We start from the raw sequence: 27,922 nt of genomic DNA, 5'->3' as shown, positions 1-27,922 counted from the left end.
GTAAAGATAAACATCTTGGTGCCACCAATAAAGGTGCAGAGTGAAACTGATTTAAATACTTCTAAGTAAATACATTTTTAACAAATGTATATAACAATATAAATTAAGGTTGTGGCTAATGTCTCCTACAATCCAAACATTTTGAACACCCACATAAATGGGTTATATGTCGCCTTGATTTCTGGAACATTTAACTTTGTCATCCAGTAAATAGCAAGTTTTAAATGTCTAGTATAGAGCATTGATTTTATCATTAAAATATTTTGAACAAATATGAACAATTAAGTTAGGCCAAAAGAGTGACTCTCGTCGTGTTGTCATTTCCCTTTCTGCCTTTTATCCTCCAGGTTTCTTGTTCCATGTGTATCTTCAATACACAAATGTCTCTCTTTAGAAATACGTTTCTTTTGTTGATCTCCTCTAACAATCTCTTGGGTCAATCTTATGCTGATAAGGGTTTTCTTCGAGATTTCGTTTTCCTTTATGTCTCTCATGGTTTTATATCCAACCTTTCTGAGGTTTGTTATTACTTTATCACAATTAGTAATCCCCCCTCTCCTGAGGTTTTTGTACTGGATTTTGTCTTTCGTGATTTGATTCAGTTTGTAGTCTTAATTCACAACACCTTTTACACCTTCTTATAGAGTGATCCCCCCACTCTTCAGCAACTACTTCTTGTTCCTTTTTCCATCCTTCCCAGGGTATTTGCTTCCACTTTCCCTCAGTTTCACATACAACCTTATTCGTCACATAGTTTCCTTGTTCCTCACATGTCCAGTTATGCTGGTCAATGACACGCTCATGGCTTTCACAATTTCTGATCTTCATAACACATCGCCCCGGTGGCCTCCCGCTTCTCTGTTCACCGCGGTACCTTTGTGTGTTCAGAATGACCTTGCAGGGCTTGGCACACGCTTGGGAGGGTTGCTTTGCTGTCTTGCATCCTGGTCTCGGGCTTTGCATTTATTCCACCTTCGGTGTCTTTGCAGGATGCTGCAGTCGGCAGACACTGGCGGGTGGGAGCTTTCTGCACTCCCACCTGTTCTGGTCTCGGCGTTGTTAGGCGGGCACATGACCCACCACAATACTGTCATGGACACACCACCACATCGGAAGGTTCCTCTCACCCTGTGCTTGTGGGATTCCTCTCAACCCTGGGGCTTCCCTCTTCTCCGCCTCTCACCCCTGGGGCTTCCTCTGCTCCTCCTCTCCAAGGCGTAATTACATCAGGGGCTTCCCCTGCGCAGCATACTCTCTCCTCCTTTGTGATCCACTCATCCCACTTACATACACGTCTTTTCTTAAAGGGGCATTCCCTCTTCCTTCAGGTTGCATAATTGATTCAACATTGCCTGAATCCAAATATGGAAAGCAGTCCCATATATGCAGATAAGGTGGTTGCTTCAGAGAGTTCCCTGTGGGAATAAGAGTCATTGGGCCTCATTAAACGGTAGGCGGTAAGGGTTTACCGGTACCGGTATTTTACCGGTACCGGTTAATCCTTACCGCCTTACTACGAGGTCCCTTTGCGGGTTTGGGAATTTAACGGCTGCTTTTTGCAGGCGTTAAAAACCAACCCGCAAAGAGACCAGTGGAGCTAATTACGGTACCGCAATTTGCGGTACCGTAATTAGCGCCTTCCCCATTCCCATAGAGCCCTATGGGGCAAAAATGGGAATGGGGAAGGGCAATGGTGGAAGGGGGAATTACCGCCCCACCAACTTTGGAATAGGACGGTAATTCCCCTTTCCACCAAGGCGGTGCCAGTATTTTACCGGCATGAACCATGGTGCTAATAGCGCCATGGTTTACCGCCTACCGTGTAATGAGGCCCATTGTCCCCTAAGGGGGAGTCACTGCCAGTGAGGTCCCACTTGCCAAGACCCCTGGGGAGGGTCTTGTAGAGCCAGCTCCCCTCCCTAGCCTCAAAGGTTGAGGTTCCCCCTTGGGGAGAAGGGACAAATACCCTCAATTTGCCATAGCACATTATCTTACCATGGAATACATTTAAAGGACTAAAACTAAACAATATATGTCGTCATCATAGAAAGCTCAGCCACTGATTTGATATGTCTGTGTGCAATTTTCCGTGTATATTAGGCCATTAATCTTCAGGGGTTGCTAAATTGAGTACCATTAAATTGTGCACTAAGCCATATTATTAGAGCGCTTGGAAGTGAGAGAAATCTGACATGAAGCGCTAGTCGACAGTGTGTTATTTTTATTAAACTGAATACAAAGCAATTTCTAAAATTCAGCACTACACCACCATAGAATGCAGCCCAGATGACTAGTTCCAACATGATTTCCACACAGAATATTGTTTTTGTGTCAGAAATATGAATTCAACAAATAACATCACATAGCACAATACAAACTGCAAACAAAAAACAATTGATCCATATATATTGCTGCTCATACTGAACCAAGGTTCATTTAACAATATAAAACAGTGGTGGAACCTATGGCCCTCCAGATGTTTTGTCTTACGACTCCCATGATCCCTCACCACAGACTATGCTGGCTACTTCCGATGGGAATTGTAGAGCGAAACAGCTGGAGGGCCGCAGCTTGCCAAGGGAACAGGTCACACCATTCATGTTGGTAAGGAAGGACATGTCACACAAACATCTCACAGGTTCACAATGTTGTAGTTATTAAAGCATTCTTACCAAATGTGTAGCCTAAATCTAGCTTGCCCTCCAACATCTCTAACTAAACCCTCATGAGTTTCCTGCCCCTAGTTAGCGCTGATGGGCCGCTTATCTAGGGTGAGGGGATAGGAAGAATAACTAGCCCTCTCTAAATCTGATCACCAAGACTTTTTTATATAGATCTGGGCAATTTGCTTCGCAAATGACATTTCCTTAATTTTATTTGCTTTCTTTGCTCTGCATTTACACACCTTCAAATATATACAGAACCAAAATCGATCCTGGTTTAATTTATTTAAAAAAAGGACACTGTTCTCCGGTGTCCCACAGAATACACCTTGCACCCAGGTTTTTGTCTGGTGCGATGTTTTTCTCAAAACACAGTCTCCACCCAATGGGGTGGAAAAATACAATGCTAAAACGTAGTTTCTTTCTTCTCTTGATCCTTTTACCATATTACTGGTCTATTCCTTTTTCTCAAGAGGGTCACTTCTGGCCTGACCGGTTTCAGTGGTGTCAAATAATTTACCCACTTTCATCAGGGCCACAACATGTTGTACCATGCTGTCACAAAGAGACAGTTCTCCAGATCTGTCAGAATTCACCCCACCTTTAGGTGATACACAAAGTGGGAGGGCGAAGAAGGTATATTGTGTTGTATTCCTATGTTTCTTCTTTTTATATTCTTACATTGTTATGATATTCCAAAGAGGTAGCATTTCTTACCCTGTCTTTAGCTTGTATCAGGTTCAGGTGACTGATTGTTATTTCGGATGCATAGGTATTTGTGAATTCCGCTGCAAGGACATATATTTATAGGTCAGATCGCAGGAGAATGAAGGACTTTGTCTAACACGTCTAACGCGTGTGTACATTATTGTTAATCTAGTGTATTGAGTAGAAACGCACATGTCCAAATGGATGGGTGTGCATGATATGGCGTTTTTAGGCTAGAAAATCCCACTCTGTGGAAGGGAATAAGACCTAGCATACCTGGTAACTCAAGTTGCGGTCACATAGGGGAAACTGCTTCCTCGCTACAGCGCTGCTCGATTTCGGATGCTTTCCGATGTTTGTTTTTTCCTCCTGCGTCACCAGCGCGCATGTGCGTTGTGAGACCATTATTAGAGGAAGGACTGACCGCCATCTTAAAGTGGTGTCTCCGTATTTATGTTTTGACTCCCAAAGTAGTGTTCTAATTAAATGAAAACCCTATCTATTCACAAAACAATTGGAGCAAATGATTTTTGTCGGTATGTGTGATACTTTGTCAAATATTTAGGCACATTTTTATCCCATATGATCATTGGGTCAGCTCACTGGCGTTTGATGTGGTAATAGTGAACTCATCTAAAGGAGGAATTACAACAGGTGGTGTTTGTGGGCCCCTGTGACATGAGTGATCATTGGCACATGTTTGTCCCGTATGGTCGTAGGGACAGGTCGCTCATGTGTGGTGTAGTAGTGATATAAAGTACCCATCTACAGGATGTCATTATCGATCTTATAGCGTTGCCAAAGTCTGCCAATTGATTTGCTCATTAAGGCCAGTGCGGTCTGTTTCCAAGCGAAAGATCCAAAGTTTTTCACGTTTATATAGGAAGGTATGTATATACCACCTCTCTTTGGGGTGGTCAGTTTTTCAATAGTGGTCCAGGTGAATTCAGTAGGGCCATGCTTCTTTGAGACGAAATGCTCCACCATGGGGGCACTCTGTTTTTTTGTGCGGATGCACGATCTGTGTTCTACCAAACGTGTTTTTATAGGGCGTGTAGTCATGCCCACATAACGGAGCCCACGTGGGCACGTGATCAGGTATATTACATTACTGCTGTTGCAGTTAGGGTTTTCTGGATCCATGAGAATTGCCAGCCAGTATCTATGGTTTTGTTCCTAGTTGTGCTTGGGCAGGCACTGCACTGTCCACATGGTGTGTGTCCAAGTGGGGGAGGTCGGTTCCGCATAGTGGTCGGGGTACATTCTCTAGGTCCTTTGTATGTTTATATGAGTGTGTCTCACAGGTTCCTTCTTTTTGTTGCAAATCTCGCTTTCTCCAGTATAGTATCGCTGACATTCAAAATAGGCCATAGTTTCAAAATCTTTTTTTCAATTTATTGGCCATGGGTGGGAAACGCAGGACCGCTGTAATTTTTTCATCTGGCTCAATACTTCTCCCCCTGTTGTTGCAGTTTAATGTCCCGGGGAATGTTTTTGGCTCTTTTTCTGGCTTGTTTGATGGTATGTCTGGGGTAAGCACGGGCTGTGAGCTTCGCAGCTAGGTGGCCGGATTGGTTGTCATAGTCGACTGTACTGGAGCAGTTCCTTCGGTACCAGAGGAACTGTCCAAAAGGCAGATTTCGTCTCAGACTGGCAGGATGATAACTGTCAAAGAGTAAAAGTGAGTTCCGATCCATGGGTCTATTGAACTCTTTGCTGGTGATCAATCCATCTCTTATCTGTAGGCATAGATCAAAAAAGTATATCGAGTCCTGACTGTGTGTTTCAGTGAAGGTCAAAAATCTGTTTTGTTCGTTCAGCCGCGTCATGAAGCTCTTGAGGTCCTCTTCATTACCGTTAAATACCATGAGGACATCATTGATGTTTCTATTCTTGCTGTCCAAGGATTTGGAGTGCTATAGATTGCTCTGTCCTCAAAGTCTGCCACGGCAAGGAAGGACAGACAGTGGAGAAAGGTGGCCATCCTCAGACACACATCAGGAAAAATCAAATAACACAAAGCCACATTAGGTACCTGGATTATAAAGGTAATTGCCAAAGTTCATCATTGAATAGCAAATATTTTCTCCTAGAAAAGGTCACTGGTTCACACTTTGACCCAGGGTTGTGGAGGAGATCCATCTGTTTGCTGGAGATCTGCGTGTAGCACTCTGTCTACCCCAGTGGTCTGCAACCTCTGGCTATCCAGATGTTTTGGACAATGACTCCCATGATCCCTCACTACTGACTGTGATGGCAATGGCGGATGCGAGTTGCAGTCCAAAATATGTGGAGTCACAGTGCCTATCAGGTTCCCTGCCCACTGTCTGTCTGATCACAGGACCCTACCAAAGAGTTTCTCTCTAAATCAGAATCTGGATGTTAGGCGGAACATCCCAGAACTATTCCAGAAACCCCTGAGAGAATAACTAGTTAGTGATTCCTAGGTCCCAGAGATATAGGATAAACATGACTGCATCTCCCAGGATGCAGCATGTTCAGAGCACTAAAACATGGAGCATATTCCGGAATGTCTACCAGGGATTCCGAGAAAGGTTTTTGCTGTGGGGAAACTAGCACATTCAGAGAGACCCCTTAGACAATAGGTGCTGACCATTGAAGGGAAAAGCCTAACTCATTCCAAACCCAGACTCCAGTCCCAATATTAGTGTTTGTGACGGAAAACACCCTTTCTCTCCTCTGCAGCAGCAGCCTTAAAGCAGAGAAATGCTTCCTTCCCTCTTGCCAAAGTAAAAACGATTGTGCACAGGTGCGAACATACTAGTGCTGTTTCCTATTCCCTTAATGGCCTTTCAAACAACATAAAGCCAGAAAACTATTTTCTTTGTAGGGGGGGATAGCCAGGAGGCAAGGGCGGAGCAGAGCAGCAAAGAAACACCAGCTTCTGCAGGGTAAAAATAGTGAAAGAATTCTGAAATAGCAGCAATATTTTTAAAGACATCCTTCCCTAGGCCTGGACTAGGAAACCAATGATCCAATTAGAGTGAAGTTAGGTTTTATCCAATGGGAGAATAGTGAGGTGTTTTATACGAATTTACATACAGTGAGAGTCTCTGGGCTGGGGGCTGAGGAGAGGAGTTCATTGAGAAGGCTGGAGTGCACCAGAGCAGTGGAACCTCTTGAGTCCAGAAGACTGATGTGCTCTAGTAAGCAGGTGAACCCCTGGAGCCCAGAAGAGGTGTATACTCCAGTGAGGGGGGAGGAGAACCCTTTGAGACCAGAATAGGGGTGTACTCCAGTGAGGAAGAGGTGAACCCCTGGAGCCCCAGAAGAGGGATATGCCCCAGAGAGGTAGGAGGAGAGCCCTCCTGAGTCCAGAAGAGGGGTGTGCTCCTGTGAGGAAGCAGTGAACCTCTGGAACCCCAGAAGAGGGGTATGCTCCAGTGAGGGAGGAGGAGAACCTTCTTGAGTCCAGAAGTGGGGTGTGCTCCAGTGAGGAAGCAGTAAGCCTCTGGAGCCCCAGAAGAGGGGTATTCTCCAGTGAGAGAGGAGGAGAACCTTCTTGAGTCCAGAAGTGGGGTGTGCTATAGTGAGGAAGTAGTAAACCTGTGGAGCCCCAGAAGAGGGGTATGCCCCAGGGAGGGAGGAGGAGAACCCTCTTGAGTCCAGAAGAGGGGTGTGCTCCAGTGAGGAAGCAGTGAACCTCTGGAGCCCCAGAAGAGGGGTAAGCTCCAGTGTGGGGGAGGAGAACCCTCTTGAGTCCAGAAGAGGGGTGTGCTCCAGTGAGGAAGAGAGGGGTGTGCTCCAGTGAGGAGGCAGTGAACCTCTGGAGCCCCAGAAGGAGGATAAGCTCCAGTGAGAGGGGGGAGGAGAACCCTCTTGAGTCCAGAAGAGGGGTGTGCTCCAATGAGGAAGCAGTGAAACTCTGGAGCCCCAGAAGAGGGGTAAGCTCCAGTGAGAGGGGGAGGAGAACCCTCTTGAGTCCAGAAGAGCGGTGTGCTCCAGTGAGGAAGCAGTGAACCTCTGGAGCCCCAGAAGAGGGGTGTGCTCCAGTGAGGGAGGAGGAGAACCTCTGGAGCCCCAGAAGAGGGGTGTGCTCCAGTGAGGAAGCAGTGAACCTCTGGAACCCCAGAAGAGGGGTATGCTCCAGTGAGGAAGGAGGAGAAGCCCTTGAGCACAGATTAGGGTTGTACTCCAGTGAGGAAGAGGTGAGTCCCTGTAGTCCCAGAAGGAGGTTTGTTCCAGAAAGGGGGCAGAGAGACCTGTGAGCCCAGAATGGTGTGTGTTCTCAATGAGGAAGAGATGAGTCTCTAGAACCTCAGAGGTGGGGTGTGGTCCTGTGAGGGAGAGGAGGGCCCTGTGATCCAAAAATAGGGATGTGCTCCACAGTGCAGAAGGAGGCATGCCTCTTTAATCCCATAAAGGGGCCTAGAAAGTGGCTGTGCTTCGGTAAGGGGGAGCGCCTTGAGACCATAATAAAGAGATACCACAGAAATCCTTCACCCAAGACAGAGGGGGAGAGTGAACATTAATAAAAGAGAGTGGATGTGTAACAGGAGATGAGTGCCACTTGAACCCCAGAGGAGGGTATGCTCCCTTGAAGGGGAAGAGAGCCCCAAGAGTCCAGAAGAGGGGTGTGCTGCAGTGAAAAGAAAGAGTGACTTTGAACCCTGTAAGAGGGACCTGTAACAGAGGAGAAGAGCCCTGGGTCCCAGTAAAAGAGACCAAGGAACGGAGAGGAGAGCTCCAAGAAATAGAGGACTTTTGCGACAGATGTGGAGCGGAGAAAGCCCAAAATCCCAAAATCGGTGGAGAGACCTTCTTGTCCTTAGAAGCGAGGATAAGGACTGAGCACTGGAGCGAACTAAGCAGGAGACTTTCTGGTCTCAGACTTTCTGTATGCCTATTTCTCTGCTGTCCTCTGTATATTTTCTGGATTTCAAGGACTACATTTCCCAAGACCCTCGATGTTACAATCCTGAACCAATTTGCATGCAACAGTTGTACATTTTACTGTGGCTTAATAAAACACTAACGATATTCTGGTGTCAGTAGTTGCGTATTCCCTCGGTCTTGAGCAATTTTTAGCGAGGAAAATATCGATAACCACATCTTGCTAAAAGATAGCATTTGTATACATAATCGTGAAAGCTCATGTCAAATCCAGCAGACTGGTCTCTGCAGTTTTCAATGCATGATGATTAGCAAAATTTCTTGAGCATGTCCCATCACCTAACCACAAAGAGTCTAAGTGTAGTCACTTCGGTCAAAAAAGACGTATGTATATGTATGTGGTATGACCCTACTAGAAGTCAGTGGGGAGCTGTACAAAAGGGGGAGAATGCCCAGTGAGAAGAGCAGGGGGCAGATTATTATGAGTATAATTTGTTTAATAATTATAATTGGTTATTTATAAGACGCGTAATACCCAGAGGTTTCTAAGCACGGACCAGGGGATCTGCATCGTCTTGCTTTCAAGGCGAGCACGTTGCCCCTGAGCTATCCTCCCGGCCCAATGATGCGAGAAGGGTTATCATGGAGTCAACAGGCAAGGCGGTTGTCCTTGTGGAGCACGCTCTTCTTCCCTTGCTCCCTGACGTGCGTGAGATAATGGGCCAATGAGACGTGGGTGGGGATGTTATTCCAGAGTCTAGATGTATAGCAGGAGAAGGCCCCTTTCTTTCCTTCTTTCACCTCTTAGATTTTATTCTCACGCCGCTGTGGCTTATGGTGCTACCGAGGCCTCCTGAGATGGTGAGTTTTTTTTAGCTAAGTAGAGTGGAATTGCATAGCAAATCTGATATAGTAGGCAACCTGGAAGCTACTTGGTCCTTAGTCAGTTTCAGAAACTGCTGGCAAAATGGACGAAAGTCCCCTGTAGAAAGAGCGTGCAATAACTCCATCTATTTGCAAACCTTTGCCTGCTTGAACTCTCTGCCTTGTTTTTTTTTACCTTGTTAAAGTACGTTGCTTTCAGCCCATAATGAAACATTCCTCGATTCGGAGTCCTCCACTCATTGTTTGCCTTCATATGCCCGCATCAAACCAATGTGTACCTTTTCTAACACCAGCAAATAGGAGAGGGCAAGATTTAGCTGAAGCGCTCTGGAAACTGGTCTAAATATCCGGGCAATTCCTAAAGAAATTCTTCAATCTGCTTTGGCAGATCCACTGTTCAAGTCTTTCGACTGTATTTTATAATTGGTTATTTATAAGACGCTTAATACCAGAGGTTTCTAAGCGCGGACGCGGGGATCGAACCTGTGTTGCTCTGCATCGTCTTGCTTCCAAGACGAGCACGTCGCCCCTGAGCTATCCTCCCGAGACGAACCCGGGGCTTGAACCTGTGTTGCTCTGCGTCTTCTTGCTTCCAAGATGAGCATGTCGCCCCTGAGCTATCCTCCCGAAATGGAGCCGGGGATCAAACCTGTGTTGCTCTGCGTCTTCTTGCTTCCAAGATGGGCATGTCGCCCCTGAACTATCCTCCCAAGACTTTATAAGATATTTTTTGCAGAAATGTATAATTATTTAAAGGACACTTTTGAAATCCAAATTTAAACACAATTGGCAAATGTTTACTTAATGGCTACTCTAGAACCCTGAATCAAGGATTTTTCCAAAATACTTAACATAAATTAACATGTTATTCATCATAGAATTTGATAAAGCTCTAACAAAGGACGGTCTGAGCCTGGGGTCTTCAACCTGCAAGTATGCAGATGTTTTGGACTATGGCTCCCATCATTCGCAGCCAACATTCTCAAAGGTGAAGCATCTTAGGAGTTGTGGTCCAAAACATCTGGAGAGCTAAAGGTTGTCAATTCCTAGTCAAGTGGGGTGGGGGGACATCGTCTAAAAGTGGAAAATGTGGAATCCCAGAAAGAAAAGACCTGGTAGCAAATTAGATCTTTCTTTCCTTTTGAGTTTGCATCAATAAAGTGTTGCTCAATCACCCAAATTGCATTTAGAGTAAGCAGACGCTGCCATTGCTCTTAATTTAATACCCATCATTAATAATCGAATCATCAGAAAGGAAAAATGCACTTTGCCAGCAAAAGGATTTTATTTTAAAAATAGTCCTTCCATCTTGGTGCCATTGCTCTGGCTTCCAGCATCAATTCAGAACACAGATAGCCCCTTCATTAGGTCTTTCAATTAGCCGTTCACACACAAATTCATCTGGGTTTTGTGCGCTGTATAAATGTTCAAAGAAATAAATAAAATAATGGCATAAATCAATTAATTCGAGGTTGGAACTTCCAAGGAAACACGTAGCGCTCCCTGTGCTCAGCAGGCCCCTATCCAGGAACTGCAAACCGGAAGCAGCAGCAAGCACTGATCAAGATCAACATGAGAACCATGGGTTGAGCGCCGCTCTAACCAAGCTAGCTAGCAGCAGCCCATGACTGCTCAACCATATTCTCCTGCTCTAGAGTTCCCTCCCTCCCCTGCTCCCCCTACCCACCTCCCCTGCTACTCCTGCAACCTATATCCAACCCCCTCGGTGTTTCATCTGTGTACATCGCTCGATTGCTTCCCAGCTCGATGTGTGCTCTATAAATCACATACATACATATGTACGTACGTACGTACGTACGTACGTATGTACTTACTTACATAGATGGTACCTGGTGAGGCTCATTATCTAGGCTGGAGGTGAATCCTCCAACTTTCCGCCCAACTCCTAGTTGCGGTAAGGCAGCGTTATACAGTATTACCATCACATTTTACAGCACCGCCAAATATAATGAGGGCCAATGTGTCTCACAGAGTCAGGCAAGGGTGTGTGCTGGAGCCATTATTATTCAATCACTACGTCACCACACTTTCCCTAGAGATAAACGAAATATGTGTCCTTTCTTAGGTATACAGTGTTTATACCAAATCCTTTATATAGAATGAACATATATTGAATATTTTATATCGAATTTTTATAGAGAATGCATTTAGGGTGCAGTAAATGGTTAAATATTTTTGGGAAATGGTCGGGGTAGGTTTTTAGTGGTGGGAAACAGGGGTTTGGGGGGACACCCCAAAAAAAGTGCATTCTCTATAAAAAATGTCATTATAAAATATTCGATATATGTTCATTCTTTATAAAAGATTGCGGTATAAAGACATGTAACCCTCTCTTACGCGGATGATGCTGTTCTACTGGCTCGAACCCCAATAGCCCTTCAGAAACTCACTGCTGGATATGTGGGATACATGGATCGAGAGCTATTTCGCCGGAGCGCTGACAAATCCAAACATATGCGTGTGGGTAAGACCAGTGGTAATCTACCCTGTATTTCTGCATGTGGACGTATACTAGCACGGGTTCCGAAACGTACCTATCGTGGTATAGTGTCCAACAGTGGATCAAACTGGAATGATCACACAAACAGCGCAGCCACTAAATGTGCACAGGCGAATGGTGCCATTTTTAATGTTGGCAGCGACATAGGAGGCAAACTATTGATTCCGTACTCACTATTTAACAGGCCCGTTCTATTGCTCTTAGTATGTACGGGGCTGAGGGGCGGGGGGTGTTCTCCCCAGCGCCATCAATTCAGATTAAAGAAAATAACTTTTTGCGACATCTTTTCAGAGTCGCAAAAAGTGCCCTGGCATACATACTAGATCAGGAATTAGGTCTGGACAGTCTCAAACCGCTATTACTCTGGACCAGACAGTGTTTAGACAAAGCCTCACTTGACAAATGATATTATGGTTCTCTGTGATTTTATTGTGGAAATAACAGTGGCGTACAATTACAAAGTGTAATAAATATTGCATGAACAAATATTGAAATGCCTTTTACAGTGCACATTGTAAAAATATCTATTTTAGTGGAGGGACCCCCCTGAACCTCACTTACCTCTCCTACTGCTAAACTCTCATTGTCTCCCTCCCCTTTATCCCAATTTTAACCAAGATCTGTTTTTTTTTTACATCTAAAACCAGCACCTATCATTAAATTTTCTTTTCTTGATATTATTTCTGCTTTTAGGTATTTTTTGCTAACTCTGTTATTTCTTGAAATATTTGTTAATCTTTGTAAAGTCATTCTTTATTATTTCCTGCAATATTAGCTCTGGATACCGATATGTCAAGGAACTACTGGTGTCTGAAATCTGCTTCATTGAAGAAGGAATTTAATTCCCTTGGCCTTCAGTTCCTTTGCAACATGTCAAATAAGGATGTATGATATATGTTAGGTTTATTATAACTCGCTTAATACCCCGAGGTTTCTAAGCACGTACCCGGGGATCGAACCTGTGTTGCTCTGTGTCATCTTGCTTCCAAGGCGAGCATGTTACCCCTGAGCTATCCTCCCGAGACTATACACCTCCAATTGAGACTCATGGAACAGAGAAGGTCTCAGCGTTACAATGTGGCCACCAGGAAACACTCAGTTCCCCATTATTTTGCACACAGTCGCCATGAGTCAAAAGCTAATTATGAACGCTGGTTCTTATGCGCGCGTAAACGCAGTGTTACATTTAGCCTAAGGGTTGGTTGCCTACCAATACCCATTGTGCTGAGCCGACGCACTGATAAAAATTGTCTTTATTTTAGTGCCCTCAATCCATGAAACCCTGGGTGCCATCACCTAAATATTTGCCCATTATCAAATAACCAGAGGTTAAGGTTTTTAATCCCGTTATTTAGAAAAAAACAAATGCAGAAAAGTTAATGAAGCGATTAAATACCTCTGTTGAATGTCAAATAAGGATAATGCTGACTCTGTTTATCGATTCTTAGAAGGTGCCTTGTGATTGAACGAAGAATGTCGTCAGAAGATTAGCCCAGCTCCAGAAGAATTATTGTGTCGGTGTTTTGTTGTAATTTCTGTGTATTATTGTGTTTTTTAATCTGTTGCACTCTTCTATCAGGGTTTTAACCTTCGAAATAAAGATGCTTTGATTTGATTTTACGGTGGGGGAGCGAATAGCTTCAATACGCCTCCAGGCCGACTCATGCCTTCATCCGTCCAAGGGCACACATGGAGTACCACAAATGGGGCAGACAATGATGGTAATTAATAATGCCTGTTGCCAAGTGCTCTGAAACAGGGGTTTCTGGTACTGAGCGCTGCATAATACACAAACAAAAATGTTATGTAATTTAAGTTTGCAGGTGTGAAAGCCTACACTTTGTTGGTCAATAAAACAAGTGTAATTGAAGAAAGGTTGTGGGTTCGCAAGTACGGTCTGTGCGCTAGTAATCACTGATTGAAATAAAAGTTTTATCAAAAGAATTAATAAAATATCAGCAGCATTAATTGTCCGCTCGATTTACGAGTTATATACTTATGCGGCCATTACGGCAGGGATTGTTAGTTGGATGCGATGTCCTATTGAGTCTTACATCGCCTCCTTCATTTCGAGGGATCACCCATTCACGATTTATCAACAGAGTCATTCTGCGTACGCCTTGAGAACGACCAGCGTGTCGAAACACGTGTCGGCTGTTTCTGCTACTATTAAACATCAACTATATTATTTGTGTGCCTTATTGTTGCAATATCTAGCGCATCTCCACCTCACCCTATCCTCTATCAATAAAACAAGTGCCCTTGTGCTGCTTAATAATAACACCTATCACGTATGTGCCACGAGGCAATTCAGGTAGTTCAGTGTGCTACACAAATGGTCCCTTCCAATCCATTATGGGAGTCATGGATTGGCAGATAGGCGAAACTGGCGGGCGTATCTCTAAATGGGCATTTTTATTTTATTTTTATTTATTTAACATTTGTAGAGCGCACCAAACCCGTGGGTATCTGGGCGCTGGAGAGCAGGTAATACACATTACAGGAGTTACCACAGGCAACAATAGATAGCACATGTTTGACATTTTAGAGTTCAAAGCCTGTTGGCTAACCTCCCAACTCGCCTCGATCCAGGGCTCAGTTTCAGGTTTCCGAGACAAGATGGTGGCGAGGTAGCGGCAACGCCCCATCTCTTCTCTGAAAATTATGAAGTCTTCCCTCTCACTGGCCAGGTCAGAAGCCACAGACATAGACCATCAGAGCGTCATAGAGGTCCACCTACTACATCATAAGGTGTGACACTGTAGACGTCTGCGCCACTTCTGCATGCCTGCCAAAACAGGAAGTGCCGAGAAACAAGCCCAGTACTACAATTAATGATAACAGTGATGTGTTATTTATATAGTGCCTTTATCCAAAGCACTTTACAGAGCACATATTTACATACAATATCACTCAACAGAAATTGGTACTCATTTATCAACCAAGGATGAAAGGCTGAGCTGGCCTTGCAGGGATTCGAACCTGCGACCTGCACTTCTCGCTCAGATCGCACCAGCAATGTAACTCAACCGCAAACACAGTGCTCAACCCACAGGATACAGGTTCGAATCCCAGCTTAGCCCATCATCCTTCCAAGGTCGATATACTGGGTACCAGTAAAGTGGACGATAATAGCAGTTGTTAAAGTGCTTGGAAGAGGGAATCTAGAATGAGGCACTATAATATTACTGTTCTATCAAAAAGGGAGTGTTGTATTGCTGACTGTGGGAAAACCAATGTAATGTTTATGAATTGATGAAGTGTGTGCTTGGTTGGGAATCCCTTTTCCCTTTAGGTTAAAGTATTTTGCGCCTCCGCCTTTCGATAGACGTTACTCGTTGTTTCAGCTCTTTCTAGAGAAGTGTCTAGGGTCCTAAAGTCACTTTGCACCGCGCTAAACGTTGCACGAATTAGGCCCTTCGTGTTTCAGTGTTTCACTATGTGCCCCGAAGGGGGACAAATGCGACTTCAAGTCGCTCTGAAAGCACGCATTGCTTGCATTGATCAACATCATATCACCCACCCGACGCCCTCTGTGGCCCGCCGCCCTCTGTTCACTCAGGCACTGAGTTTCATGCCACCGAGGCTATGCACACACACAGACACGCCACTCCGGCACGCTGCCATTCCGCACCCGATGCCAAGTCGCCCCCAGGTGTTTCGCCTCCCTGCACACTGTGTCCCTGCACAGCGCAGGGCAGCGTGGGTTTCCTGAGCTGCAATCCATCCCGCCGAGTGTTTATTTTCGCTCCTCTCCTCTGTGCTCGCCTCTGTTCTTCACGGACAGGACGAGGCTGCGAAAAATCAGGCACGAAAAAACACCGCCTCCACAGACGCAGAAATGTCAGCTTTAATCACGCGCCCCTCAAGCAGCTTCCCGAATCCGCGGGATCGTGTCAGACAAAAGAATAATAATCACCATTTCGCTTTTATTCCTCTCCAACCCTTGTGCCAGGCTGGCACGCCCCCCGGGCATCGCCCAGCCTGAATCCTGCCATGCTGAGCTTAGCGCGTCCTCTTTTTAACCACTTAAGTGCCAAGGACGAGTATGCTCGTCCTTTTTCCATAGACTTGCATAATATTAAATATTTGTTTAGTTTTCGCTATAAGGTGTCTCTGAAGCCAAAACTATTGCATTGGAGTAAGAAGTCCTATGAGGAGGGGCACGCAGCTTGTGATTGTTACTTGGTTATTAGCCCACCCATTGACAACCAATGGCCGTGTTAATCCCTGTGTCCATTCCAACCCACTTCCTGCACGCCCCCCGCACCCCCCCAACAAAAATCTCAACCCTATGGGACCTCATTGAGATAGCTTTAAAAAGCAGTAACATCAAACATTGTGCTGTATGTGCCTGCCAGTGTCATTTCAAGGCAGTCTTCTCAGAGTGAATGGCTTTGCTGGTGCTGTGTGCCCTCAGCTACTTGATTTTTAAGCAGTGTGCATGTGCTTGCACTGAACTTCTGTCAAAAACAAGCATTGCCAAAGCCAACCGTTGTGGCTTCTGCATAGCCCTTAAATAGGCATTTGCTAGGCAATGCTCTCATAATGCCAGGCACGCGCACCATTTTGCGGCCGCTAACATTCACGGCGAGTTAGTACCGTTATGGCAGTGTCTGGCAAATGCCTATCCCATGCCTATGCAAAAGCCAAAAACTTGCAATTGTTTTTTTAAACTTTTGGCCATCACAAGATTCTCTGCAGCATTTTGCCAAGGGGATAAAAAATGGAGTAGCCAGTGTCTGGCACAATTCCACACTATGCGCACTAATGACCATTTTATGGTGAGAATCCTACTTTTTTCAGGTTGGATGGATGGATATAGGGGGAGAGACCTATGTTTGCCAGAAGAAGAGCAATACTCTGAATGGCAGTCAGATGGTGGCAGAGGCATCTTAAGGGTGCTTTGAAACGCTTGCTTGTGTATAGGCGCTATATAAATAAACAATACCAAGGCTTTGTGGGGGGTGGCGGTGGAGCCCCATCCTATATGCCCGTCATGCCATGCATCCTCACTGTTTCCCAGTTCTCACTATTGGCTACTAACACATTAGTGCTAGGGTCATGGTGCAACATTGACACGCCATCTGGGGTTCAACGAGATGCATGGGTTCAAGCTTTGCGACGCTGAGATAGCATTGCTGTGTTTATTTGAGTTCATGTGTTTATTTATTTATTTATTACATGTGTATAGCGCACTAAACCCTGAGGCATCAAGGCTAGCATCATGTATTTGCATTTTGTGAGGATGAGATTTCTAACAAAATAGTGTAAATCAGATACATTGCAGATGACAGAGGCATTCCCTGGGTAGTAAGCCTTTCACTAGGTCAGGGGTCTCCAATCTGTGGCTCGCCAGATGTTTTGGACCAGAACTACCATGATCCCTCATCACTGCCCGGGCTAGCTAAGGCTGATGGGAGTTGTAGTCCAAAACATCTGGAGTCAAAATGGTTGCCTGGATAAGCGCATATCGGGTGATGGAGGGGGTAGTATAATGATACAAGCGGAGATAAATTGGCCGAGGATTGACCCTCCAGGCACACCCACTGCAGCGGGTAATGGAGGAGCAGGCGGTCGCGTTTCAAGAAATGCAGAAGGAATAGTGAGAGACAAAGGCGGTCACATAATCCCAGAGTGCCACTGAAGCCAAGGGATGGGGGGGGGGGGTTGGGGCAGATGGTTCACAGCGATGAAGACTGCAGAGGGATCATTTAGCATTAGGATAGCAGAGAGGTGGGAGTGCTGGTCAGAATTAAGAAAGTTGACATGTGGGCGACAGAAGTTCCCATGTACGATTTGCTCCAACAAAAAAACAAAAACGGATTGGTGGGCATAGCAGAGTTCTGAACCTCAAGGTAGTCAACGTTACAGAGGGCCGGACCCATGCCAGGTTTTCAGGATACCCCTCATTAATATTCATGAGATAAATTTGCATATAGGGAGTCAAACACATTTTTCCTCATGAATATTAATGAGGGATGTAGTGAAAACCCGTCAGGATTCCGGCACTCGTGGCCCGGAGTTGGACAACCCCAAAAAAGAGCAAGGTCTGTTGAAAGGGAGAGTAAGTTTCTTTAGTAATGAAATGCCTGGATGTGTTTAAGCAGAAAGGGCAGATGGCTACCGAGAAGAAGAGAATGAAGAGGAAGGAGAGGCAAGAGCACGTGACTGGTGCAATTTATTTAATTATTTACACAGCCACGGAGTCCATGCGAGCACAGGATAGGTTGGGTGCACGGAGTATGGGCATGAGTTCAGAGGGGGAGGGCGGAGGGGGGAGCGGAGTGGGAAAAGGAAGAGCACGCGGGTGGCAAGAATTGGAGAAGAGGAGGGAGCGGGCAGGGGGGACAAGAGGATGCCATGTATTTTAGTGATTTTGGAGAAATAATAGGCAAATGTAAACCTGAAGGTTGATGAACGGAAGGCAATGAATTAATCGTAACCACTGGCAATTGCTGTGGGCAGCCCTCCACGTGATATGCAAATCAGGCTTGGTCCCACGTCTGAGAATGCCTGTCCCACTCAGGGTGACACATGTACATCTGGGGTTGCGTGGGGTCCCGTGCAGAGAGCACACAGGTCAGTGTAGCACTGGGTGTACTTACATGTGAACACATTGAACCGTCTTACAATGAAATACACTGACAATGATGACTGTCAAAGAATATGTCAATGCCCCTGTACCTTTTCTAGAGCTTCAGAAATGATGTAAGCAAAAAAAACTCCAATCACTCGCATGGTATTACATGGAGAATAAAATGTGTTTTGACCAAAGAGACCAAAGACTAAAACGAAAAGCATCACAGGAGACCACCCTTCTTTTACACTTCCCACCCACTTCGCTGTCTACCACCTCTGCAACTCAACATTTTAATGTGTGTTGTTGCCCACTCACACCTCACGCACATCCCGGCAAGAGCCACAGTCTCACATCTTTTTTGTTTATACACTCCCTCTGGTAGGAAAAATGAAAACGCATTCAGATTCTCAAGCAGACCCCTCTCTACATTTCAACTTTCTGAGCTAGCTTTCAGATTCTCATGCAGACTGCTCTCTGGCTTCCAACTTTCTGAGCTAGCTTTCAGATTCTCATGGAGTCTGCTCTCTGACTTTCAACTTTCTGAACTAGCTTTCAGATTCTCATGCAGACTGCTCTCTGGCTTCCAACTTTCTGAACTAGCTTTCAGATTCTCATGCAGACTGCTCTCTGGCTTCCAACTTTCTGAGCTAGCTTTCAGATTCTCATGGAGTCTGCTCTCTGACTCAACTTTCTGAACTAGCTTTCAGATTCTCATGCAGACTGCTCTCTGGCTTCCAACTTTCTGAGCTAGCTTTCAGATTCTCATGCAGACTGCTCTCTGGCTTCCAACTTTGAGCTAGCTTTCAGATTCTCATGGAGTCTGCTCTCTGACTCAACTTTCTGAACTAGCTTTCAGATTCTCATGCAGACTGCTCTCTGGCTTCCAACTTTCTGAGCTAGCTTTCAGATTCTCATGCAGACTGCTCTCTGGCTTCCAACTTTGAGCTAGCTTTCAGATTCTCATGGAGTCTGCTCTCTGACTCAACTTTCTGAACTAGCTTTCAGATTCTCGTGCAGACTGCTCTCTGGCTTCCAACTTTCTGAGCTAGCTTTCAGATTCTCATGCAGTCTGCTCTCTGGGTTCCAACTTTCTGAGCTAGCTTTCAGATTCTCATGCAGACTGCTCTCTGGGTTCCAACTTTCTGAACTAGCTTTCAGATTCTCATGCAGACTGCTCTCTGGCTTCCAACTTTCTGAACTAGCTTTCAGATTCTCATGCAGACTGCTCTCTGACTTTCAACTTTCTGAACTAGCTTTCAGATTCTCATGCAGTCTGCTCTCTGACTTTCAACTTTCTGAGCTAGCTTTCAGATTCTCATGCAGACTGCTCTCTGGCTTCCAACTTTCTGAGCTAGCTTTCAGACTCTCATGCAGACTGCTCTCTGGCTTCCAACTTTCTGAGCTAGCTTTCAGATTCTCATGCAGACTGCTCTCTGGGTTCCAACTTTGTGAGCTAGCTTTCAGATTCTCATGCAGACTGCTTTCTGGCTTCCGGGTTACAACTTTCTGAGCTAGCTTTCAGATTCTCATGCAGACTGCTCTCTGGCTTCCAACTTTCTGAGCTAGCTTTCAGATTCTCATGGAGTCTGCTCTCTGACTCAACTTTCTGAACTAGCTTTCAGATTCTCATGCAGACTGCTCTCTGGCTTCCAACTTTCTGAGCTAGCTTTCAGATTCTCATGCAGACTGCTCTCTGGCTTCCAACTTTGAGCTAGCTTTCAGATTCTCATGGAGTCTGCTCTCTGACTCAACTTTCTGAACTAGCTTTCAGATTCTCATGCAGACTGCTCTCTGGCTTCCAACTTTCTGAGCTAGCTTTCAGATTCTCATGCAGACTGCTCTCTGGCTTCCAACTTTGAGCTAGCTTTCAGATTCTCATGGAGTCTGCTCTCTGACTCAACTTTCTGAACTAGCTTTCAGATTCTCATGCAGACTGCTCTCTGGCTTCCAACTTTCTGAGCTAGCTTTCAGATTCTCATGCAGTCTGCTCTCTGGGTTCCAACTTTCTGAGCTAGCTTTCAGATTCTCATGCAGACTGCTCTCTGGGTTCCAACTTTCTGAACTAGCTTTCAGATTCTCATGCAGACTGCTCTCTGGCTTCCAACTTTCTGAACTAGCTTTCAGATTCTCATGCAGACTGCTCTCTGACTTTCAACTTTCTGAACTAGCTTTCAGATTCTCATGCAGTCTGCTCTCTGACTTTCAACTTTCTGAGCTAGCTTTCAGATTCTCATGCAGACTGCTCTCTGGCTTCCAACTTTCTGAGCTAGCTTTCAGATTCTCATGCAGACTGCTCTCTGGCTTCCAACTTTCTGAGCTAGCTTTCAGATTCTCATGCAGACTGCTCTCTGGGTTCCAACTTTGTGAGCTAGCTTTCAGATTCTCATGCAGACTGCTTTCTGGCTTCCGGGTTACAACTTTCTGAGCTAGCTTTCAGATTCTCATGCAGACTGCTCTCTGGCTTCCAACTTTCTGAACTAGCTTTCAGATTCCTATACATATTCCTGTCTAGCTTTTGACTTTCTGAACTAGCTTTCAGATTCTCATGCAGACTGCTCTCTGGCTTCCAACGTTCTGAACTAGCTTTCAGATTCTCATGCAGACTGCTCTCTGGCTTCCAACGTTCTGAACTAGCTTTCAGATTCTCATGCAGACTGCTCTCTGGCTTCCAACTTTGTGAGCTAGCTTTCAGATTCTCATGCAGACTGCTCTCTGGCTTCCGGGTTCCAACTTTGTGAGCTAGCTTTCAGATTCTCATGCAGACTGCTTTCTGGCTTCCGGGTTACAACTTTTTGAGCTAGCTTTCAGATTCTCATGCAGACTGCTCTCTGGCTTCCAACTTTCTTAGCTAGCTTTCAGATTCTCATGCAGACTGCTCTCTGGCTTCCAACTTTCTGAGCTAGCTTTCAGATTCTCATGCAGACTGCTCTCTGGGTTCCAACTTTGTGAGCTAGCTTTCAGATTCTCATGCAGACTGCTCTCTGGCTTCCGGGTTACAACTTTCTGAGCTAGCTTTCAGATTCTCATGCAGACTGCTCTCTGGCTTCCAACTTTCTGAACTAGCTTTCAGATTCTCATGCAGACTGCTCTCTGGCTTCCAACTTTGTGAGCTAGCTTTCAGATTCTCATGCAGACTGCTCTCTGGCTTCCGGGTTACAACTTTCTGAGCTAGCTTTCAGATTCTCATGCAGACTGCTCTCCGGCTTCCAACTTTCTGAACTAACTTTCAGATTCTCATGCAGACTGCTCTCTGGCTTCCAACTTTGTGAGCTAGCTTTCAGATTCTCATGCAGACTGCTCTCTGGCTTCCAATTTTCTGAACTAGCTTTCAGATTCCTATACAGATCCCTGTCTAGCTTTTGACTTTCTGAACTAGCTTTCAGATTCTCATGCAGACTGCTCTCTGGCTTCCAACTTTCTGAGCTAGCTTTCAGATTCTCATGCAGACTGCTCTCTGGCTTCCAATTTTGTGAACTAGCTTTCAGATTCTCATGCAGACTGCTCTCTGGCTTCCAACTTTGTGAGCTAGCTTTCAGATGCTCATTCAGACTGCTCTCTGGCTTCCGGGTTACAACTTTCTGAGCTAGCTTTCAGATTCTCATGCAGACTGATCTCTGGCTCCCAACTTTCTGAACTAACTTTCAGATTCTCATGCAGACTGCTCTCTGGCTTCCAACTTTGTGAGCTAGCTTTCAGATTCTCATGCAGACTGCTCTCTGGCTTCCAACTTTGTGAGCTAGCTTTCAGATTCTCATGCAGACTGATCTCTGGCTCCCAACTTTCTGAACTAACTTTCAGATTCCCATATGATTATATGGTTTTCATTCAGAACCCCTCCCTACATCCATTGGGCGTGTCGCATTTTTGCCGGCCCGAGTTTTGCTGTGATTCCATTTCACTGGTGTGATGGGAGTCCTTGCCTCCTTCCCCTCCCTCTCTTTGTCATGCTATGGGGGGAACTAAACTACCTCCTACCTAACTTCCTCCCTTTCACGGTCACTCATCACCTCTGTGAGTGCAGGCGCGAACCCTGCAAAACCGCTTCCCTAGCAGCCCACCTGAGCTGGTGCACATTCCTCTCATCACCTGCCTTCAGTTAGACCCCCAACACCCATTCCCCCTCACCTGCACTAGGGACTTACACGTGGTCCCTCACACCTATGCCATGTGAGTCATAGAGCCAGAAAGTGGGGGACTCCGACAAACGGATAGGGGAGTGACTTCACAGTAACTGAACCGATCCCAAAAACGAAATGTAATGTAATTGGTTATTTATAACTCGCTTAATACCCAGAGGTTTCTAAGCGCGGACCCGGGGATTGAACCTGTGTTGCACCGCATCGTCTTGTTTCCAAGGCAGGCTGCGTTGCTTAGGCAAATTGTCTGTCACAGCTGAGACAGTGCACCCGCCAAATCAACATTTGCCAAGAGCACAGATTGCATTATTGCATTGCCGGGTAATTATAAAAGGTAAGCACCTTTTATTACTAAGAATCTTTCACAAAAGACTGCCTCTGTTAGGAGAACGTCAATACACAACATTTCAGAGGTCAGGGCTGTGCGGTTTGGGTGGTCTTGTGGCTAAGTATCTCGTTTCCCAATCTCACAACCCGTAGCACTGCACCGGTCAAATGCGTAGTTATTTTTTGTTTACAATTTCTTACACACGCAGGGGGACGGGGGAACGACCCTTTCAAAGAAGTAGGTGGCTGCCGCCCACCCACGTGGTCCCTCGACTTGAGCCCTGCCCACAGCACTTCCTAATACACTGTGCACTCTGCTTTTATACTGGGCATGCGCGAAGGTTGTACACTCCCCTTTTGGAATGCATTGCAGTGAAGAGGGGCGATTCCATTTCAACCCCCGAAACAGGAAACCTGCTACCTTAGAGGTGACTCAGTAGGAGCGGGCCAACAACCTGGATTAGCAGTGCAGGCTTGCACCCTGCAATCATAACTGGCAGCCTTGCCCTTGACCCGTGCCACCTTCATCAATCTTTTGGGAGGTAGCCAGAGTAAGGGAGGGTGCGACGGAGCAGCCATTATCATGGTCACATGCTGGCACTGGATGCAACAAGACAACACAACTTGATCAAACACCACCACACATACCTGCCTCCATTTGGCATAGGAAAACCCAGAGGATGATGTCATCGGGTCCACGCTCCCTTTTCCTGAGACCCCGCCCACCTTTTTGCAAGCTGGAGACTGGAAATATAGTTTTTCAATAAATTAGGCAGAATCTGCTAGGTTGATTGAAATGATTGTGAACTCAAGACTAAGCAACTGAGGAAGCCGTAAACAGGCAATATTTTTTTTTTGTAAATAATATAGCTGCAGTTTTCTTTCGAGTTGTTTGGCCTTTCTTACTCTGCAGAGCCGTTCTCCCATTTGCCTTAATTAACAGCCTTTTGAGAGCCTAAACATTCCATTAGGGAGCCGGCCCCACCCTGAGGGTTGGGGGTGTCTTCATTAGTTTTTGCAATTAGACTGTAATCTGGCTGAATATTGCATAATGGCCCAGGTACTTGGCCGAGAGTTGTGGCCACTGCGCTGCCCCTTGAGGCGTAGTAATGGCCCAGGTACTTGCTCGAGTGGTGTGGCCGCTGCGGTGCCCCTTGAGGCGTAGTAATGGCCCAGGTACTTGCTCGAGTGGTGTGGCCGCTGCGGTGCCCCTTAAGGCGTAGTAATGGCCCAGGTACTTGCCCGAGAGGTGTGGCCACTGCGCTGCCCCTTGAGGCGTAGTAATGGCAAAGGTACTTGCCCGAGAGGTGTGGCCACTGCGCTGCCCCTTGAGGTGTAGGAATGGCTCAGGTACTTGCTTGAGAGGTGTGGCCACTGCGGTGCCCCTTGAGGCGTAGTAATGGACAAGGTACTTGCTCGAGTGGTGTGGCCGCTGCGGTGCCCCTTGAGGCGTAGTAATGGCCCAGGTACTTGCCCGAGTGGCGTGCCCGCTGCGCTGCCCTTTGATGCGCAGGAGTAGAATGTGTTCTATTGTTATTGATAATATTCGGCGGAGTGGGGGAGTGACTAATCACAATGCACCCCATTATCACGTCTGGAAGTGGACCAGAAACCTGATCTGCAGCTTTTATTTCCGTCAGCACAGAAGTGCCTTGCGGTGGGCCGTCTGTAGTCTCCCGAAAACCCGGAGACTGCACGCTCTTCCCCAGAGAAGATGGTAAAAACCCTGAGTCTCCGGGTTAAACCCGCAGACTAGGCAGGTATGCCACCACGTATACATCTGCCAAGACATGGTTTGGTCCATCCCTCCTCAACAGGGTGGGACTGGGGCATACATTTGTCTCGGGCACTAATGAAAAAGTGGCCCACAGTTGCAAATGACAACCCATCCCTTTTGTGAGACTGTTTGAGTAGTACCCAAGGGGGACGTGTTTGATAAAAATGTGATTCAAGTTGTGCATTTTAAAGAATATTTAACACTGGTCAAAACTAGTAGCCGCATGGTGAAGTAACTTATCAAACTGGCCCACTTTGACCAAAAAAAAACAGGTTCACACTTGTATGTTGTGATTTGTGTTCAGGCATTGCCATAGGTCAGTCCGAGCCTCCTCCTCAAGGGTATCTGTGCCATTCTGCACCGTTACAACGTGCTAGCCAGTCACACTCTAGCTTGTTAGCAGGCTTCGTCATCATTATTCCCAGCCAATCAGCACCTCGTGTGAGCTCTGGAGAGGGCGTCGCAGCCTGGGAGACGGCGTGGCGCTGCGTGGCTAGTATTCGGTGAAATGGGCAGAATTCTTGCAATTCGTGTAGTCACAGAGCAAACATCCGGGCGGCTGGGCCTGGCGGTCCGCAGCTGCTGCACTCCTGGGTCTGCTGATCTGTCCCGCCTGTGGCCACATGCCCACACTGCTTGTGCAGCTGCACGCTTGGGTGGTGGTTCCTCAGGCAGGCGGCCTCCTGCCACATCCTCACTGCCGGACTGTTATCCTCAGAGCAGCGCTCCACCTGGAGTGGAACTGCAGGCCGTCCTCTCTGGCCGCGCCTAGTGTCACACTTTCCTCAATTGCCGGTTAATTGAGACCCTGCAGCCTGACCTGGCACCACATCGCTCCTAAAACGCAATCCATGCAAACGCATCGCTGCTGCGGTCAGTGCTTCGCGTAGGTCCTTTGTGGTGGTGTTCTAAAGTGCAAGGAAAGCTAAACACAGACAATACTTCACTAAACTACAGCGTGTTTTTAGTTTGATGTCTAGTTGTGGAGGGTCAGAAGTATTCGGAAACTTGCTGGTGGTCTAATTTGTCTTGCACTTCTCCCTCCTCTCTCTGTGGCCAGATTATATAATAACAATGTGTGTCTTGTATAGCGCTTCATGCCGGATTCTTCCAGCTTCTAAGCCCTTTAAAAAACGGATACCATTATTATCCCATTTTAATGATACTCGATTTATCAACCCCTGCCAGGATGGAAGGATAAGTCGGCTCTGCGCTAAATTCTGGCACGCCGCAGGCTGCCCTGCCTTTAGAGACCGGCACGTTACTCATTTATTTATTTATTTACTGTGCATTTGTAAGGCGATGATACATCAAGAAATCGTGTTGCAAAGAGCGCGCAGGGCAAAAAAAAGAGGAGGGGACATGGGAGCAAAAAGGCAATGCAATACGGATGAAGCAGGAAAGGGGCGATCCTGCTAGGCCTTGTGAGCTGGGCTATCCACCCAAATTGGGACCTTTTCAGATGTGGTTGCTGCTCTGGCGTACTTTTTCTTGTGCGACTGGAAAAGCAGATGGTGGGAGGGACCTATTTTCCTTAGCTGGCCATTCATTTCCATCTGTTGTCCTGGGATTTATTTGCTTCCCTAATGTTCAGCATTGAAGTATTCTGGCTCATAGGGAGAAATGCCATATGAGGAAGGACACAGAGTCTGTGGGTGTTGCTTGGTTATGTGCCCCCCCGTCCCCCATGCTCCTGATAAGATCTTGAAGTAAGAGCATTTTGCTCCCTATTTTTTGGAGTTGGGAGTAAAATGATATTTTAGGGAGTAAAACAAGGGAGTCCCTTTCCCACAGGGAGTATTTTGTAAGCGAGTAAAAATATGTTTTAGCTATAAAACAGAAATGTTTTTGTAATAAATACTTCTTTGCCCCGAGCTATTCATGCACAATAAAATATACCTGTTCCCTCTTCGGATGAGGCACAAACAATAGTAGTTACTTCCTGTGGCACTACTGGTTCACACTGATCCAGGGAGCTGTGTGTGTGAAAGCAGGGGGACAAGATGTGTTGGTTTCCTGTTTTTTTGGGGAGTATTTTTACTCCCTAGTTTTACTTTTTGGAAATAGTTGTCAAGTTTTAGCGAGTTGAAGGGGTTGATACACCCCTTATCTATAAGACTGTGCCCGCCCATTGCCTGCCCACGGCCATGCTAATCCCTATGGCCTTTCCCCCCCATTGCTGCCTCTGTGCGCCCAAAACACCTCATCATGTGACCTCTTTAAGCTCACGTTAATCAAGCCTTACCATCAGGCTTTGCATTCAAAGTGCCTGCAAGTGGTTTTTCAAAACAGTTTTCCGAGGGTTAATGACTTAATTGGAGTTCTAAACAGGCCACTTGTGTAATACAAATGTCTTAACCAGACATGCCTTCAGCCCCTCGATTTATAAGCACTTTGCGTGTCCTTCACTGAAGTCCTGTTTAAAACAAGCATTGTCAAAGCCAACCTTTTCGGCTTGTGCATACGTTTTAAGCTTTTGCCAGGCACTGCTATTAGACTCCCAGGCACTCGCACCATTTTGCACAGGCTACCAACAATGGTTCATACTACTGCGGCCATGCCTGTCACGCTCACCTGATTCCCACGGAGGCGCAGGTCTGGCTTCGAGTGCTGATGCTTCTTCAATGGTGAAGCGCAGGACTCTGAAGATGGACTCATTGGCTCGCAGGAATATTCCCCTGTGCGTGAAAAGGGAGTATTACCTACTGACGGAATAATGCTCCAGCCTCCCACTCCCTTCCAACCCTCCACGATACCCTTCCTCGATTCCCCGTGAAGTCTCACCTTAGGGTCAGGAAGGATGAGCTCTCCATCCTGCTTCTGATGCAGGGGCGCATTGAAACCCATTTACTTCACTGGATTGAGGTTGATGGGAGTTCAAATAAGCTTGACTATTCAGGTGAGGCGCTGTAAGAGTTCTGTAGCAAGTTCAAAAGTTCAAGCTTAATAATAATGTTCATTGTCTTATTGCAGCAAGCGCTAACGCTTATGTCTTTTTCCCCTTAGGGGCCGGGGTTCGGAATGCCGGAGATATGGCGCCGACCCGAAGTGAAACGTGCAGTTCCAGTAAATGACAGGTAAGTTCTGGATGAGCGTTCGGGTAATGTCTTTGCATTCGCTCATTCAATGTCTTTGTCTTTTTTCCCCATAGGGGCCGGGGTCCGGAATGCCAGGAAGCGGCAGGACCCGAAATGAAATGGGAATTACCCAACAGGTAAGTCTTAGAAGGAAACTGAGCTTTTCCTATTCCCTTCCTTCTCTCACCTTGTGTTCTTGTCTTTTTCTCTCTAGGCACTGGGAAGTGGCTGCGGATCCGGATGATCGCTGCTGAAGATGGTGGTGCCCAGGATAGGTGAGTGAAATGCAGCGCTGCAGCGATCAAAGCGAAATGCTTTTAAAAATAATGTCTTCCCTTTCAGGATCGTCGGTGTGATGTCTCCGTGATACAGCTTTAGCAGGTAAGGTCTT

The 27,922-nt window shown here is 46.2% G+C and overlaps 1 protein-coding gene across 2 annotated transcripts in view; it reads left to right on the top strand.

Annotated features, from left to right (window-relative positions):
• TSHR (thyroid stimulating hormone receptor) overlaps positions 1-27,922 on the top strand; it is a 672,050-nt gene that overhangs the window by 352,622 nt on the left and 291,506 nt on the right. The gene's annotated exons all lie outside the window — the stretch shown is intronic.

The sequence above is a fragment of the Ambystoma mexicanum genome, chromosome 14 (assembly GCF_040938575.1).
Source record: "Ambystoma mexicanum isolate Mex_15411 chromosome 14, UKY_AmexF1_1, whole genome shotgun sequence".
In the NCBI taxonomy this organism is placed as follows: domain Eukaryota; kingdom Metazoa; phylum Chordata; class Amphibia; order Caudata; family Ambystomatidae; genus Ambystoma; species Ambystoma mexicanum.
This window is presented reverse-complemented; position numbering and strand designations above follow the sequence as displayed.